Source organism: Hemicordylus capensis, chromosome 3, assembly GCF_027244095.1.
Source record: "Hemicordylus capensis ecotype Gifberg chromosome 3, rHemCap1.1.pri, whole genome shotgun sequence".
In the NCBI taxonomy this organism is placed as follows: Eukaryota; Metazoa; Chordata; class Lepidosauria; order Squamata; family Cordylidae; genus Hemicordylus; species Hemicordylus capensis.
The window spans coordinates 44,233,604-44,251,007 of NC_069659.1; the positions used below are offsets into that span (position 1 = coordinate 44,233,604).

The window sequence follows — 17,404 nt, forward strand, 5'->3', positions numbered from 1 at the left end:
ACTGCAAAGAGATACAAGTTTTGGGCAGTATAGAAGTCTGTTAGATAGATAGATAGATAGATAGAAGAACTTAAACTTGAAACCCCTTTACTAACTGCTGGTCTAGGAAACTGCGCATGAAGAATGTAGCGGTCCTTGAAACTCTGCATGAGGAATTTAGCGGTCCTTGACTCCAAAAAGGTTGAGAAACACTGATATAGTACACCTGGACTTCCAAAAAGGTATTGACAAAGTTCCTCATCAAAGACTCTTGAGAAAACGTAGCAGTCATAAGGATAAGGAAACAAGTTCATGTGTGGACTGGTAACTGGTTGGAGGACAGGAAACAGAGGCTAGGTATAAATGGAGAGTTCTCTAAATGGAGGGAAGTAAGAAGTGATGTCCCCCAGGGATCTGTACTGGAACCCGTGCTTTTAAATTTATTCATAAATGATTTAGAAGTTGGGGTAAGCAGCAAGATGGCCAAATTTGCAGATGACACCAAACCATTTAGAGTAGTGAAATCCAAAATGGATTGCGAGGAGCTCCAAAAGGATCTCTCCAAACTGGGGGAGTGGATGACAAAATGACAGATGCAGTTCAACATAAGCAAGTGTAAAGTGATGAATACTGAGGTAAAAAAACCTTAGCTTCACATGTATGCTGATGGGGTCTGTAACCAGGAAAGCGGTCTTGGGGTCATGGTGGATAGCTTGTTGAAAGTGTCGACTCAGTCAGTGTGTTTGCAGCAGCTGTGAAAAAGGCCAATTTCATGCTTGGAATCATTAGGAAGGGTATTGAACATAATACTGCGAATATCATAATGCCCTTATACAAATGTATAGTATGGCCACATTTGGAGTGCTGCTGAGTACAGTTCTAATCACCATACCTCAGAAATGACATTATAGAACTGGAGAAGGTGCAGAAGAGGGCAACCAAGATGATCAGGGACCTAGAGCACCTCCCTTATGAGGTAAGGCTAAAACACCTGGAGCTTTTTAGTTTAGAAAAAAAGACAACTGAGGGAAGGCATGATAGAGGTCTATAAAATTATGCAAGGTGTTGGAGAGAGTGGAGAGAGAGAGAAAAAAGATTCTCCCACTTGCACAACACTAGAACCAGGGGTCCTCCCATGAAACTGATTGCCAAGAATTTTAGGACCGACAAAAGGTTTCCACACAAAACATAGTTAACTTATGGAATTCTTTGCCACAAGATGTGGTGACAACTGCAGCCTCAATGGCTTTAAGGAGGGCTTAGATAAATTCATGGAGGACAGGTCTATCAATGGCTACTAGTCTGAGAAATATAGGCCACCTCCAGCCGCAGATTAAAGATGACTCTAAATACCAGTTTCAGGGGAGTAACAGCAGGAGAGGGCATGCCCTCACCTCTTGCTGTGGGCTTCTCAGAGGCATCTGGTGGGTGATTGTGTGAAATCAGATGCTGGACTGGATAGGCCTTGACTGTTCTTATGTTCTTATCTTATATTGTTATGATGTACTTGTGTTTTGTATTTGATCACCTAAAACTGAGCTTTATGTGTTAAGAAGGAAACCTACATCATTGCAGAGTGTCTAGATATGTAAAGCAGGTTCTGATGATAGCTTTTAACTCCAGGCTTTTAGATTATGTTTCACAGTCCCAAGGTCTTTCAGATTAGCTGTCAAAAACATTTTCCAAGGCTCACAGATGATGAAGATGGCCAGTGATATGGACAAACATTTCATAAATCATCTTGGTACAAGCCCTTTCTCCTAGACTGCAACATGAACAACTGGAGCAGAAAAAGGGATGATCCAAGTAAGCCACTGAGTTTCTCATTATTATGATCAGGTGAAGGATTTTATTTTTTAAAATGGGATTCAAATGTTTCAGATAATTCTATAAATTGGGATTAAAGTATTAGGATATATTTTCAGCTGCTATTCTATTAATTTAAAAGAAAACAGAGATGCAGCAAAAGGCCGTATCTTAGCAGCAGTGTCTGCTTTGCATGCAGATGGTCCCAGGTTCAGGCCCTGGCCTAACATGAATGGCCTCTTTTGCTAAACAGGGTCCACCCGAGTTTAGATTTGAATGGGAGACTATATGTGAGCACTGTCAGATATTCCGCTTAGGGGATGTGGCTGCTGTGGGAAGAGCACCTGCATGCTTGCATGTAGAAGTTTCCAAGTTCCTTCCTTGGCATCCCCAAGATAGAGCTGAGAGAGAGTCCTGCCCACAAGCTTGGAGAAGCCACTGCTAGTCTGAGTTAGATGGACCTATGGTCTGATTCAGTATGTGGCAGCTTCCAATGTTCCTATGAGATGAAGTTAACAGAGAAGTTCTCACTGGCAATTTGATTCAAATGGATTGCTGATTTCCACACAGACCACATAAATGACACACGCATAAATCCATGCATATTTGCCACAATTAGTCCTGAAAGGCACACTAAAGGTTTGGCAAAAAACCACCACCTTTCCCCCTTATCCAGTGCAGGAGGGCTCTTTAGTGTGCATCAGGTTTAGGTTGTATTCAGTTCCTTTCTAGATACCTCTGATGATAAAAGCCCCTGCTACAACTCTTTTCCATTCTCATGGTACTGTGAAATATACTTTACTACACCTTTGAACAAGCAAGGAATCTCAGGTGACACAGAACTGGGGACAACCTGAGTCTTTGGAGAGCTGCTGCCAGAGTAGACTATTCTGAGCTCGGACAGTGGTCAGTGGTTTCACTTGTTATCATGTAGCTTTTCATGTCCATATATATGAGCCTTCAGTGTATATGAACTTCGGTAGCGAAGTTCCGATTCTGCACTGCACGAGCGAAAATATTGAAACCATTTGATTTCCTCTGGAGTGAGCCAATCTAGGACCTTGTGCTTGCACGTTACTGTGTAGATGGTGCCTTCCTTGTGAAACAGAACTGATGAATACTGCACTGGATATGAGGCAGAGCTAAGGATGACTCATTTGTAGAGGATGCTACAAGTACTTCAGTTTCCAAGGTGCCATCTAAATCAGTGTTTGCAGACAGCTTGATATGTAAGGGGCAAGGCCGCAGGCCTGCTCAACTTTGGCCCCACAACTGTTTTTGGACTACAACTCCCATAATCCCTAGCCACAGTGGCCAATAGCCAGGGATTATGGGAGTTATAGGCCAACATCTGCAGGAGGGCTGAAGTTGAGCAGCCCTGGGCTTGGGGCATAAATGTTCTGGGAAAGCCTCCATATAAATGATTAGAAACAGCACTGGAGAATAATGCTTCTGGCAGCTTTAGAAATAGGATGCCAGAACTTTAATGTAACTGATGTTATGGACTTCACAACTGAGTTTTACAAGTGAGCGAAACTAGCACTTCAACAATCTTCATGTGCATGGAATATTTGCTCAGTGCAGCTGAAATTCACGTTTCTTCTACGTTGGGTAATTCAGTCATTCACTCTGAGGGAGGCCTATGGCTGTAGATGTGAATGGACCTGTTAGAACCAGTGAGTTTCCTCATTTTGCGTCGGATGGATTACTCAGGAATCCATCTGGACTCCTGCAAATGCCAGGAAATCTAATTTAGTTTCTAAATGGTAGATTAATTTATGGAATATGAATTATCAAATAAATAATAATCAAATAAATAAATAATTGAATTGAATAAATAAATAAATAAATTGAATAAATAAATATATAAATAATAAAAAATATTTTAGTTGGTTGTGTTCAGCTTAGTTCTGGGGTTCTGGAAATTGGGTCCCCAGATGTTGCTGGACTACAGCTCCCATAATCACCAGCCGTTATGGCCAAGGGATGATGGGAGTTATAGTCCAATTACATCTGGGGACCTAAGTTTGAGAACCCCTGGCTTAGTCAATAAAATTCTCAACATATTACCTCTGGTCCCCACCTCATTCATTTATCCATCAGCTGTACATCATTTACTTGATTGTCAAGGCTAAAACTTTATGCTATTCTACACCAACAGGTTATGTTCCTGAAAGTTTAAGAGTTCCTGAAAGATTAAGATTAATATGTTCCTAAGATCATGAGCAGAGTAGGGTAGTGTAGTGTGGAGCACTGGGATTGAGGCAGATACCGGCACTGCCTCCCCGGGACTTTGACCCAGCCTTTTACCCAGGTCCGGGGTCATGTGTCTGCTCAGGCTTCAAGCAGCTCGAGCAGACACAAAGTTGCATGCCTAGAGTGCTGAGGGGAAATTCCTCAATGCACCACGCTCCTCGCACAGTGCATTTAGGGATGTCTGGAGGCCAGGCTGCATTTTCTCAGTCTCTAGAACTGTGTACTGCCCGGAGCAGTGCGGATTGTGTGGGCACAATATGTGGAACATGAGCCGCGTATCTCACACATGGAGCAAGATTGTCTGGGAGGACGGTAAGTTCGATCTTGCCTTCCCCCTGTGCCCTCCTTTCCTGCTGAATATGGTCATGAGAACAGTCTGAGAGTTTTATCTGATCCTGCTTGTGATATTTTTGTGACCCTGGTTGACATGTTAAGAATATATGAGCTAACTTAGCAGAATTTTGTTTTTGCTTCCTCAGATGTTCTAGCTACAACTCTGGGTTATTTGTAATTCTTAAGTATTCCACCCTGCTCTGATCTAATGCATTTAATGTGTAAGCTAAAGTCAGATTTTTTAGCTAGAATGTTCTATATTTCTTTTTGAAGTATCTGATTTTTGTTTAACAACCTTTTTGTGTGTGCCCCTGGGTTGTTCAAAACATCTCACAGCCATTCATAAATTGCTCACAACATATTGTGCTTGATACAATACAGAGGAAAGGTAATTAGTACATTAGAAAGGTGCTTGCAAATAATAAGGCATGGCTAGTCCTACGTCACCTAGATGCTTGACTTTGCTGATCATCACCAGAAACCTCTCCCCCAACTCTGCTGAGTTTACAGAAGGGGATGAGGTGCTAGACAGTCTCGAGTATAAAATCTGGCCATGAGTTATTTTGTGAGTCACACATGAGTGTAAAGACATCCAGAACAGTCTCTGGACTGTGACAGGTGCAAAATGCTGAAGGTCTCATACAATTTTGTTGAGCCATTGCTTATTTCTGTAACAAAAATCTTTGTGATCCTGACTTTTGAGGAACCAGGAGCATCAAGGTCTCTATTAGCTATTCTCTCTTAGTCATTCCTTTTGAAACAGAAGACAGACTGCACAGGAGATTTTTTGCTTTGGAGAAAGGAAAGTTTCCTGTGCTCTCACAGGGGACTCAGTTCTGCCTGACAGGTGTGAGACGGAAGAGGCAGAAGTCTGAGAGCAGCGGGCTAGGGATGTGCCAAAACAGTTTCTTAACACAGCTCAGCCACACTGACCTTGTTCTTATGGCTGTAGCTAAAAACGTAGCTGTATTTTCAGTAGCTGCAGTGCTGAGATTTGCAATTAATTAAAAAGTCATCAGAACTGCCTCGGTAAAAGAACGATCAGCCCCCAAGTTCCACAGCAGGCAGGTCTGAGACTAGCTGTATAGATAGATACTCCAGCAACAAGCTGCTCAGACCAAGCTTGGAGCAGCCATTATACAGAGGCAGCCAGGCCCCTATTGGCTCTTGACATCACCTGACCTGTACTGGGGCGTCCCAGTTACCACCTCAAGACATTTGATGAGTGATGCTGCAGTACAGCTGAGAGCAGGCTGATAACTGCTTGGGAGCTGCTGTTAAGATGCAGGGAATAAGGAGTTTGAGCTCTGATGCCAAAACCCCTCACTTGAGGCTGTCTGACACTTTACACTCACAGCAAAGGTAGTAGTGACTTCCACTGTAATGCTCCACCCCAGCACTGCTGTGGACCCATAAGCATTCCTGGTTCAGAATAAGTGGTTGCACAAGCAGCACTAACAACAACATCAACAGATATTTATATGCTGCTTTTCAACAGAAGTTCCCAAAATGGTTTACGTAGAGAAATAAAAATAAATAAAGATGGATCCCAATCCACAAAGGGCTCACAGTCTAAAAGACAATGTTTCCCATTTACCGCAGTGGGGGAAATGGTGGTAGCACTGCTTGCACAGCCACTCATTTTTTATTTGTTTTATTTTATTTTATTTTATTTATTTATCAAACTTCTATACTGCTCAAACTTTCATCTCTGGGAGGTTAACATAAAACAATTAAAACACACACACAAAATGTAAAAACAATTCAACATTGGGACTGCTTTCAAGTCCATAGCAGCCCCGAGAAAGAGTGTTATGGTGCTGGCATGCTAAAAACATAAGAAGAGTCTTGTTGGATGAGGCCTAAGGCCTATCTAGTCCAACATCCTATTTCCCAAAGTGGCTCACCACCAGATACCTTGGGCAGCCACGCAACCAGGAGATGAAGGCATGTCCCCTCTCCTGCTGTTGCTCCTCTGCAACTGGTATTTGGAGGCAGCCTGCTTCTAAACATGGAGTCGCCAATAGCCTTTAGGATTAGCAGTGATTGCTAATTAATGACTTACCCTTCAAAAATTTGTCTAAACCTTAGCATTTATTTATTTAGATTTATATGTCGCCCTACTCCCATAGGACTCAGGGCGGCTTACAAATAATAACATATACAGCAACACAATTCTATAAAATACATCTTACATAATGTCACAACCCCAAACCCATACAGTACTTATCTAGGCTGCTCAAAGGTCTGCCAGTATTTGGGTGTGTGTGTAATGGAGGGTTGTCAGATTTTATTATATTGTCAATGTGGCCTCAGGCAGGAGTTATGGTAGGCAAGTGGGGTGGACTCTCCATGATCACCCCCCCCCCCGTGGGCTTCATTAAGAAGTGTGTGTGTGTGTGTGTGTGTGTGTGTGTGTGTGTGTGTGTGTGTGTGTGTTAATGGTCCATTTGCTATGCAGACAGGTTGTCAACTGCAATCCCAGCATGGGGTGGCTAAGTGTTGTGGGAGTGACCTGCAGTGTCCATGGTCACATTGGAGAGCTGGTCTTGTGGTAGCAAGCATGGCTTCTCCCCTTAGCTAAGCAGGGTCTGCCCTGGTTGCATCTGAACGGGAGACTTGATGTGTGAGCACTGTAAGATATTCCCCTCAGGGGATGGAGCCGCTCTGGGAAGAGCATCTAGCTTCCAAGTTCCTTCCCTGGCATCTCTAAGAAAGGGCTGAGAGAGAATCTTGCCTGCAACCTTGCAGAAGCTGCTGCCAGTCTGTGCAGACAATACTGAGCTAGATAGACCTATGGTCTGACTCACTATATGGCAGCTTCCTATGTCATATGCCACTCTCAGTTCTCTGGGTTAACCAGCATTTGGGCTGGGCAGTTCATACTGGAAGCAGTCAAGTGTCAGTGATGCCTGTATTGGTTCCCCCTCCCCTCATTTGCACCCACATCTGGACACTCTTTATGCAATCACATTCTAGCTTGCTTTCAAACCCAGCGATTAATAGTGTCTATCTCCAATTCTTCTTTCCCTTGACTTCCTGCTATGGATAGATCTAGATCACTTTTTTCAAGCGGGGGCCACTTTGGCAAAAAAACAACAACAACACAACCCTTCGCTGTAAGAACCATTCCCACTGTGCCGACCTCTGGACCATACTGGACTTTTCTCAGTGTTGGGAGGACCTTTTTAAGAGAGACAAAGCCCTCACTTAAGAGTTCAGTGGGAAAAGCTCTGGGAAGGGTTACACTCCCCAGCATTCTGTGCAAGTCTTCCAAGATGGTTCAGAAGCTCAAGAGGGCTCCATTTCCCTTAAAGAGTCCCTTGTTGCTAGGCAAAGTGTAGCATTGCATAATCAGAACAGTTGCCTCCACATGATGCCAGGTGTATTAAATTATTCAGCTTTGGCCAGTGCTTCACACAGGCCCAGTAGACAATTAGTCAGGGAGCCACACTTAGGGTTGACTCATGCCAGGGGCATAACTACTATTAGGCAAGGGGAGGCGGCTGCCTGGGGGCCCCCGCGCCTTGAGGGGGCCCCCAGAGGCAAGTCACATGTGAAGTGTGTGTGTATCAGCGAGGGGCCCATTTTAAAATTTTGTCTCTGGGCCCACTCCAGCCTTGTTACGCCCCTGACTCATGCCACCACTGGCCCTCGGGCCTTACAAAGAAGAACACTGTCATGGGAAGTCTCTGCAGGGTTATATTGACACAACTGTTGGGCAATCTTATTGGGCAAGCAGATCCAGATCTCCCATGGAAAGAAGGACAGACGTTTGCTGTGGTCCAGACTGGCCAACAAGCATTCCAGACAGACCGTGGAACCCAAATCACAGACACTGGACATCACTGCAAGCTTAAAGAGGGTCAAATATGAAAATGCAATAAATGAGTAAAGCAATTAGATCAAGCAAGGTGGCAAAGATCTGCCATGACTATGACTGCCACCATGCCCCACAAACAGGGCAGATTGAGGATGATCGTCATTTTCATTACAAAATGCTTCTCATTTTAGGAATCTATCAAATAAATTAATCATTTGTGACAGAAATGTGGTGGTTAATAAAAATTTACACACCAAATGAACACGGTTCACTTGAAGAGACATCAGGAAGCGTTGCCTATTAAAGCAGCGTCTTGTCATCTGAAATCCCACTGGGAGTATTGTGCATCAGTGTCACTTTTGTAACAATAATTTATGGCATTCCGAGACCTGTTTCAAGCATCTGCCCATGTGAAGCCTCACATTGCTTCCCACCCCCATGCTTTTGCAATTAAACACTTCTTTGTTTTGCTAAACTGGAGGGATTTTGATTTGCAGTCACCAAAAAAACCTCACCACAAATATTTACAAGTACTGTATATGCCTCATGAGATCCACCTAGAGCTCCCTATGTGTATGTGTGTATAGGTTATAACCTATAAAGCCCTAAACGGCTTAGGCCCTAGTATTTAAGAGAATGTCTTCTTCATTATAACCCCACTGCCCGCTGAGGTCATCTGGAGAGGTCTGTCTCCAGTTGCTGCCAGCTTGGCTGGAGGTCGCGGGACAGGATTTCTCGGTTGCTGCCCTGAGACTGTGGGATGCGCTCCCTACTGAAATATGATCCTCCTCATCTCTGACCATTAAAAAACAAAAACAAAACCTTGAAAACCCACCTCTTCAGCCAAGCCTTTTCAGCTTTTATTTTATTTTATTTTTAGGTTTTAATCTGTGTTTGATTTAAAATTATCTAAATTGTTTTTAAGTTATTGTTAACTGCCCAGAGACTAAAGTTTGGGACAGTGTACAAATTTGACAAATAAATAAATAGATGGATAGATGCATGTGTGTGTACACTCTCTCTCTCTCTCTCTCTCTCTCTCTCACACACACACACACACACACTCTCTCACTTCTCTGAGCCTTGTCAACTTTGCGGGGAGCACCTCCCCACCCACTCCTTGCAGAGCTTGCAAGAAGCACAAGGAGAGAGTAGGCGGCTGCTAGGAACCTTCCCTCCTCCTGCCCCCTATGGTCCTTCAAAGTTTGCAAGGGTGGGTTTTGAAAGGGGTTTGGCCCCCTCCAGGAGCATGGGGGCAAGGCAGAACCTGGCGTCTTGCCTCTGGGCCACAATACCTTGGGCAACCCTGGGACCATCTATGACATTTTAAAGTCTGTGCACTGAATTAGTGAATAACCCAGTAAATGGTGGGTCTGTTTGCTATTGCTGTTGGCAGAGTACCTCCTTTAAATGCTAATCCTAGCAAATAGCAAGGAGCATTTTCTTATCAAATTCCCAGGAAAAGTGAAGCAATAAAGCACGTCTTGTCATCCCCTCTCTTCATTACATTTTAGCATTGAACTTATCCTTTAATAGAATCTTTATCTACCAGCTCCATTGATTTCAGTCAGACAGACTACTGGTGAGTTTCATGGCTATTGTCTATTAATTACAGCAAGGTGCTCTGCCATTTATCCAGTGCTCTTATTTCTCGCTTTAGCCCTGCTGCTCTTTTATTGACAAAAACAAACCTGCTATTGGCAGGACACATATCCGAGCAAGGGGACTAATTTGCTGGGCTGCCTCCTTGCTGGAGACGGCGAGTTCACTTGTACCAACCATAATCAGCAGGGAAGTTTGGAGCTTTTTCAGGAAGAGGGAGGTGAGTCATTTGTGACAAATGGTGGTCCTCAGAGGGGTATTAAAGAGTGCAGGGAATGGAGTGCAGCAACCCAGTCTACTGAACGAGAACTTTTCACAGGAGAATCATCAGCCTCAGTGCTGCCTGCAGCTACAGTTTAGCATTTGAAATTTCCCAGAGATGAGTCCAGTAATAGGAAGGAGCAGAATGTAAGGGTTCAGAAGGGAGTCATTGTCTTCTTTTCCTCAGCCATAGCTGCTCTCTGATGCTCTGTTCCTGGCCCTTTAGTCTTCTTTCTAGACCAGATGCATCAAGTGTGGAGACGATATCTGCGGTAGAGCAGTGGTGGGAGTGGTGGCCCATAGCTATTTTTTTATTCTCACCACTGTACTCTCACCACTGCACTGCCACTGCTGGCCTCTCCAGCTTTCTCCCTCTCCCCTCCCTTCCTCATTGGCATCGGCAAAGAGCTGGCGTGCATGGCACCAGGACCAGGGGAGCCACACTCTAAGGCTGTTACCATGACCAGAGTTACCTGCGTAAGAGAGCACTGACCCAGATAGCTCTGTAGCAGCAGAAGCCCTCCCGACATAGCAGCTCAGATCCTGGGTAGCCCAGATCAACTGCCTGGGTTAAAAATGAGAGAGGACACAAGCAGAGCCTGTTGTATCTTTTCTTTTGCTCTTCTGCCCCCCCCCCCCAGTTTTAAACTGTTTCTGGGAGCTGGAGGCCATGCTTTTCTTAGAGCCCTGTGCGAGAAAGGCCCCAGGCAGAGCAGAGCTGTTGCAGTTCAGTTTTCAGTGAATGTTGCTGGTGTCTATCTATGTTTCTTCTTAGATTGTGAGCCCTTTAGGGACAGGGAGCCATCTTATCTATATATTTATTTCTCCTAGGCGTACCTGTTGATAATCCCATACATGGCAGCACTCGCGAGATTTTGCAAGCAGCTGCTGGATAGGATTAGTGATGGGGACGGGGCGAAATAGGGATGCTGACCGGGCTGGCTGCCGGGAGGAGAAGGCAGCGGCCAGCTGGCCCGACCCACGAGAGCAGGAGGCCGGTGGACCGGCCGCTGGGAGGAGAAGGTGGGGCGTATCTAGGGAAAATAGCGCCTAGGGCAAGCACTGAAGTTGCGCCCCCTTTTCAAACATCTGACACCCATCTTTCAGATAACTTTACCATAATATCAGCTGAAAAATACAAGTCAAGCTCGTTAATCTTTTAATATTTCAAAAACTATTTAGCAGTAGACGTAGCCAGACCAAAAAATGCAGCAAAACTACGAATTTCAGTAGGCTGGGGCTCATGAAATACCCAGATACTATGTGGAGGTGTACTTGGAAAACTAAACAGAAGTGCCTGTCTAATTCTCTACTATGCATTGTAGCATCACTGTTACATAAGTTTTAAAAATAAATGGAGAATTTGACTTTTCCCAGATACTCTGAAAATAATTAAAGGATATGCAGAGTAAACTGCGTCACTGCTTGGAATATATTCTAGTCTTTCAGAAAGACAGTTAAAATGAGAGAAAGAGAGCAAGAAACTCCCAGTGGGCCTTAATACTAAGGATTTCACACTGATTCAAAGACAAACTCACCATTAATAACCATATTATTAAGACATCACATTTAACTCACTTATCACAAGAAGCAAAGTAAGAGCAAATGAATACAATCCTAGCTCATAAGCTTCAGCTCAGTATTCACAAGCCCCTTTGGGGGGCTTCCTAAAGGCTGTGGGGGGTCTGCAAAGGTTCCCCCTCCCCCCACTGGCCTCTAGGGCCTCGCAGGGACCATTTGAGCGTGTGTGGTGGCCATTTTTAAAAATAAATTTTCTTTTTAAAAAATGGCCGCTGAAAACAAAATGGCCACTGCGCATGCTCAAATGGCCTCTGCAAGGCCTGGCATGACCTAGGGCCTCACAGAGGCCATTTGAGCATACACAGGGGCCATTTTCTTTTTGGCCGCCATTTTTTTTTTTAAATAATAATTTTAAAGAATGGCGCCCCCTTCAAGTGGTGCCTGGGGCAAGTGTCCTGCCTGCCCTACCCTAGATACACCCCTGTGCAGGATCAACCCACAGGAACAGGAGGTGCTGGTGGGCTGGCTGGGCCAGTGGGAGCAGGAGGCAGCGGCAGGCCGACCCATCCCGGCCGGCCGGAGCAGGAGGCGATGGTGGGCTGGGCTGGCTGCCGGGAGGAGAAGGTGGCAGTGGGCCAACCTGACCTGGCCAGAGGGAGCAGGAGGTGGCGGTGGGTCAGGCTGTCCACTGGGAGGAGGCGGCGGCGGGCCAACCTGGTCAGCTGGCGGGTGTTGGGACCCGCTACCGGGAGTAGGTGGGCAGGCGGGAGGGGGTTGCTGGCCAGCTTTCTGGCTGGTCCACCAGCCAGAAACCGCGGGGTGGGGGTGAGAACCGGGTGGGGGAGAGGAAGCCAGCTGGCTGACCGGCCTGACAGAAGACCGGGGGGGGGGGGGGTGAGAAGTGGCCAGCTGGCTGGCCAGAAAGCTGGGCATTTGGGGGTGGTGGTGGTGGTGGGTGGGCTGGCCGGAGGTGCAGAAGCACTGCACCTAGCCCATCTAGTTTATTTATGTTTTAGAAACCTTTGTTGAAAAGCAGTATGTAAATATTTGTTGCTGTGAAGGCTACCTCTCTGATGCTTGTCCGGTGCATTATGGGATACATTATGAGATGCTCACGCAGTGCATTATGTGTGCTGCATTATGGTGGACCCAGCCTGGGCTTGTTTACATTCTCATAGAGTGTGGCAGGTGGCAGCAGCGGTGGCCCATTTGTGTAGACGGGGTTTGGGTCATCTGGGAGGAACGGGACACGAATGTGCCTCCCTGCCAGCCCACTTCCATTTCATTGTATGCACGAGCTCACTGTCTACCTCCACTGCCACCCACCTCTTGCCTGCTGCCCTTATTGGTGCTGGCAAAGAGCCAGTGTGAGAGCTAACGATGTCATCACCTGGCGTATGTGATGTGATTAGCTCACACACCAGCTCTTTGCTTGTGCTGACAAAGGTGGAGGGAGAGAGGCAGACAGCACCCCCAGCCCTGGCCCCATGCTTACTGGCTTGTTGCAGGCACCAGTGAGGGAGGGAAGTGGGGTGGATCACTTCAGAGGCAGGTGATGTGCAGCCCCAGCGGCGGCCTCATTGGGTGGCCTATGTTCGCTGTGCATGGTCACTGTACATGGTCACCCAATGATAGTTCCACCCCTGTTGCTTATCTTCTCATGCAGTTAATATCGGCAAACAACTTGAGCTCTTCTGATTCCTCCTGGTCTTTGCTATCATGTTAGAGCAGCCCTTCTGTGGTGGGTTTTGTAAGTTGCATCTTATTTATTCCAGCAACAGCTCTGTCTTCTGTTGAAATGGAACAAATGAAGCATAGCATCTGTGGTGATACCTTGACTGAAGGCACTGGAAGAAAGGTTTTGAGATGCTTAGAACTCTCTTCAAGCACAGAAAACAATAAATACTAGTGGGCCCGGGTGCAGAGCATCTGCACCCCTAGTTGGGCCTAGCCGTTTTCTCCCCCTTGCCCACCTGTCAGCTGCCCCCGGCCAGTTCCTCCTCCCATCAGCTCAGCTCTGCCGGCCGGCTGTCTCCTCCCACTGGCCCGTTTTCTCCAACTCGCCTGCCTCCTCCTCCAGTCGGCTGGCGTGGCTCTGCTGGCCAGCTGCCAGCTCCCGCCGGCTTGGCTCCGCTGGCCAGGCACCTCCTCCCACCGGGCTCCTCCGCCGGCCGGCCTCCTCTGCCTGCCGGTATGCCTCCGCCTGCCAGCTGCCTCCGCTCACCAGCACGGCTCCACTGGCTGCCATTGCTATTTACTGTCCTGCTCGTGAAGTCTCGCGAGATTTCCGCCACACATTTTTTCCAGCACATCTTGGAGAAAACAGTATATAGAAGATAGAAGATGCTGGATGACATACTATGCAACATTCTGGGCATTTAGTAATGTAACATTAAAGGTAAAGGTAAAGTGTATAAAGTTGATTTCAGCTCCTGGTGCCCACAGAGCCCTGTGGTTTTCTTTTGGTAGAATACAGAAGGGGTTTACCATTGCCTCCTCCCATGCAGTATGAGATGATGCCTTTCAGCATCTTCCTATATTGCTGCTGCCCAATATAGTACCAAAGGGGATTTGAACTGGCAACCTTCTGCTTGTTAGTCAAGCATTTCCCAGTTGCGCCATTAGGTGGCTTAATGTAACATTACTAATGTACAAATGCAAAAATTGCCCAAACATACTTGTGTGATAGTATGGCCATTGGAAAGTATAATGGCTATACTATCACACAACTACATTTGCACAATTTTTTTCATTTGTGGAAGGGCACACTTCTGCAACTCTATGCATGTTGCTTTATAACACACACATGAAACATTGCCCAGTAGGCCAGCCACTATTACCTGCCAAGGCATGGTGATTTTATTTCTCTTAATTCTTATTTTACATCTGCAAACTGAAGCTGAAGTAAGGCACAGTCTACTGGTAAATTCTCCTGCACAATCCCCCATTAAAATGAAAGGAAGCAATGCAAGAGCATGGAAAGTCACCTTATTAGTTATTGAGAGTATGAGTTTGCTGGACCTTTGAGGCTCAGCACTGAAATATGCACCGTTGAAATCATTCGAGAACGGCCTGTCTCTTCCCTGGGCGCTCTTTCCCTTAACCATTCCCTCGACTCCTGTGATTTCACAAAATGTTCGTGAATGTGCTGTGCTCCAAGGGGGGAGAGGTGTGTTCCTGGCCCTTTTTGACTCCAGAATCCCAGGGTGAGAACAGCCAAGGTCAGCTTCAGAGTAGGCTAAGGAAGGAAATTACTTCATCACCTTAATCCCCCTCTTGGTTCACTACATTCAGATGGTTCACTCTCCAGGGAAACTCTGACTCCCATGCTCAAGAACAGCCCTCATCATCAGCTGCCTTGACTTTAAATGCACTAGACATGGATCCTCAACGTTGGGCCCCCAGATGTTCTTGGACTTCAGTAATCTCCAGCCAAAGGCCACTGGGCCTGGGGATTATGGGAGTTGAAGTCCAAGAACATCTGGGGGTCCAACATTGAGGATCCCTGCATGACTAGTACAGTGCTGACAGGGTTTAAAGCAGGGGTGGGGGAACCTTGGCCCTCCAGCTGTTTTTGAACAACAACTCCCACCATCCCCAGGCTGGGGATGGTGGGAGTTGTAGTTCAAAAACAGCTGGAGGGCCAAGGTTCCCCACCCCTGGCTTAATGCCTACTCTAAGTCCCGCCTCCTCCCAACATGGCGGCCCCACTGGAGCTGTTCGCTGCAGCTCTTCCTGCCTTGCCTGCTCAACCCCACCAGCACCTGACTGGCCTGGAACCATCTCATCCCTGCTCCCTTTGGGAGCATTGGTGGAAGACAGAAGCCCCAACAGGAGGGACACCACACTACCCACGGGACTCCACAGGGCCATGCAAGCAGCCAGGTAATGCGGCATCCTGACAGAATGGTGTGTAGCTGTTAGGAAAGAAGCCCTCTGGTAAACTATTCAACTTCTGTGAACAGTCAGTTTGGCAGTGGGAAGAATTACATAGAATAAGAACTGAGGGATTTTGTGCTTTTGGTGGAGTCTGAGTGACTTTGGGCCAAGAAACTCATGGGATGGGGAGAGGTAGTAGATGGCTGTAGGACTTTCACTTGGTGATTTAAATTAACCAATAAAATTATTGACTAACATGATGAGGAAAATTACCCAAAGTAGTCCCACTGGAATTAAAATGACCTAAACACCGAAATTTTCCACATCATGTAGGCTGCTGGCTACAAATCATTGATAGGGTACGTGATTTCCCATCAGTGTACTCAGGATTGATGACTGAATGTGTGAATTTGTGAACGATTCCTTGGAAAAGTATCGTGTGTGATCTGAGGTGATGTGAGACAGTTTGAAACTCTGTTTGTGGTGTCTGATCTGGGATGCCTCAGGAACAAACTTGACATGATAAACATAGAAACATCATAGAAGCATAGATTCACAGAGCATTAGTGTTGGAAGGCATCCTGGAGGTCATCCAGGCCAACCCCCTGCTCCGTACAGGAATCTACGATGGCATCCCTGACTGATGGCTGTCCTGAAAACCTCCAGTGAAGAAGAGCCCACCACTGCACAAGGCAGACTGTTCCACTGCCAAACAGTGCTTATAGTTAGGAAATCCCTCCTAAAATCTAGCCTAAATCTGTTTCCTCGTCATTGCAACCTGTTGGTTCTAGTCCTTCCCTGTGGACTGTAGTGGTCTATACTAACAAGCTACAGGGGCAGAAAATTCATTTGGTAGGGGAGGGAAATCCTCTGGTCATGTATAAGCTGAGTAACTAGCTGGCATGTGATCCTGCAGGCTCATATTTCAATATAAATCTGCCATTCATTAAATACCCACTTGGATATGATTAGTGTACATTCAGTGCAATGTAATGGTTATATTGAGCATACATATAGGCTAACCCATGGCTATTTGCAGGCTGAGAACTTCATTTAAAGTCGGCTGTGTGTATGCATACTTAATAGGCTGGCAAATTTAAACGATTAGCAAATATAGGTATTCAGTGTCTTTTCTATTTATACTGGCCCCCTGGGAATACCTGTTGTGAACATCCCCTTGAAATAAATGGGTGTTGTCTATGGTAATGATTTGTGCACATGATACATATGGATTTAAAGCAATGATTTGAGAAAAGCATTAATATGAAAAAGCAGCAGAACCATGTTTTAGTTTAGGAAAGTGTATGGGCCAAGGTTAAGTCACCTCCAGGGTAGTTGTAATGACTTTATATTTTATTCTATCCTTCCTTCAAGGAGCTCAAGAAGTATAGCGGAAAGTACATGCTCTTTTCTCCACCCCCATTGCTTAAAACAGGCTAGTGAAGTAAGGCTAGTGAACCCCTGCTTCAAAGAGCAAAGAGGCACCTTTTTTAAAGTGGTGATTCTCTTTATTCGCAGGGGGAGAGCAACTGGCCCTATCCAGCCCCAACACAGCATCCCTCCAGTGGCTGCTGTTGGTGTCTATCTTATGTTGCTTTTTAGATTGTGAGCCCTATGTGAGTATATCTATGTAAACCGCTTTGATTGAAGAGCTTTGATTGAAGAGCAGTATATAAATATTTGTAGTAGTAGTAGTAGTAGTAGTAGTAATCAGGCTAGAGACATAAAGGCTAAATTCAGAAGAAATAGGAAGCCAGAGGACCCTTCATCTCCAGTTTCCAAAGCTGCATGTCCGAATTCGGCAAACTGGAGTTAAGGGCAAAAAGGGACCTGCGGTTTCCCTCACCAAACTCCACTCTGAACCTTCTTAATGCCACCCTTACCTCTGGTTTTGCGGTGCCAGCATTACAGCTGAACCCTGGCACTGTAGTTTGGGTCCCACAG

General features: G+C 45.9%; 1 long non-coding RNA gene across 1 annotated transcript in view; it reads right to left on the reverse strand.

The window, feature by feature from the left end:
* Positions 1–13,702: 13,702 nt before the first annotated feature.
* The window catches only part of LOC128349021 (uncharacterized), an 81,813-nt gene continuing 78,111 nt past the window's right edge, over positions 13,703–17,404 (reverse strand). Inside the window, exon 3 of the long non-coding RNA XR_008318499.1 lies at positions 13,703–13,893. This is a non-coding gene — a long non-coding RNA (uncharacterized LOC128349021). The remainder of the gene's footprint in view (positions 13,894–17,404) is intronic.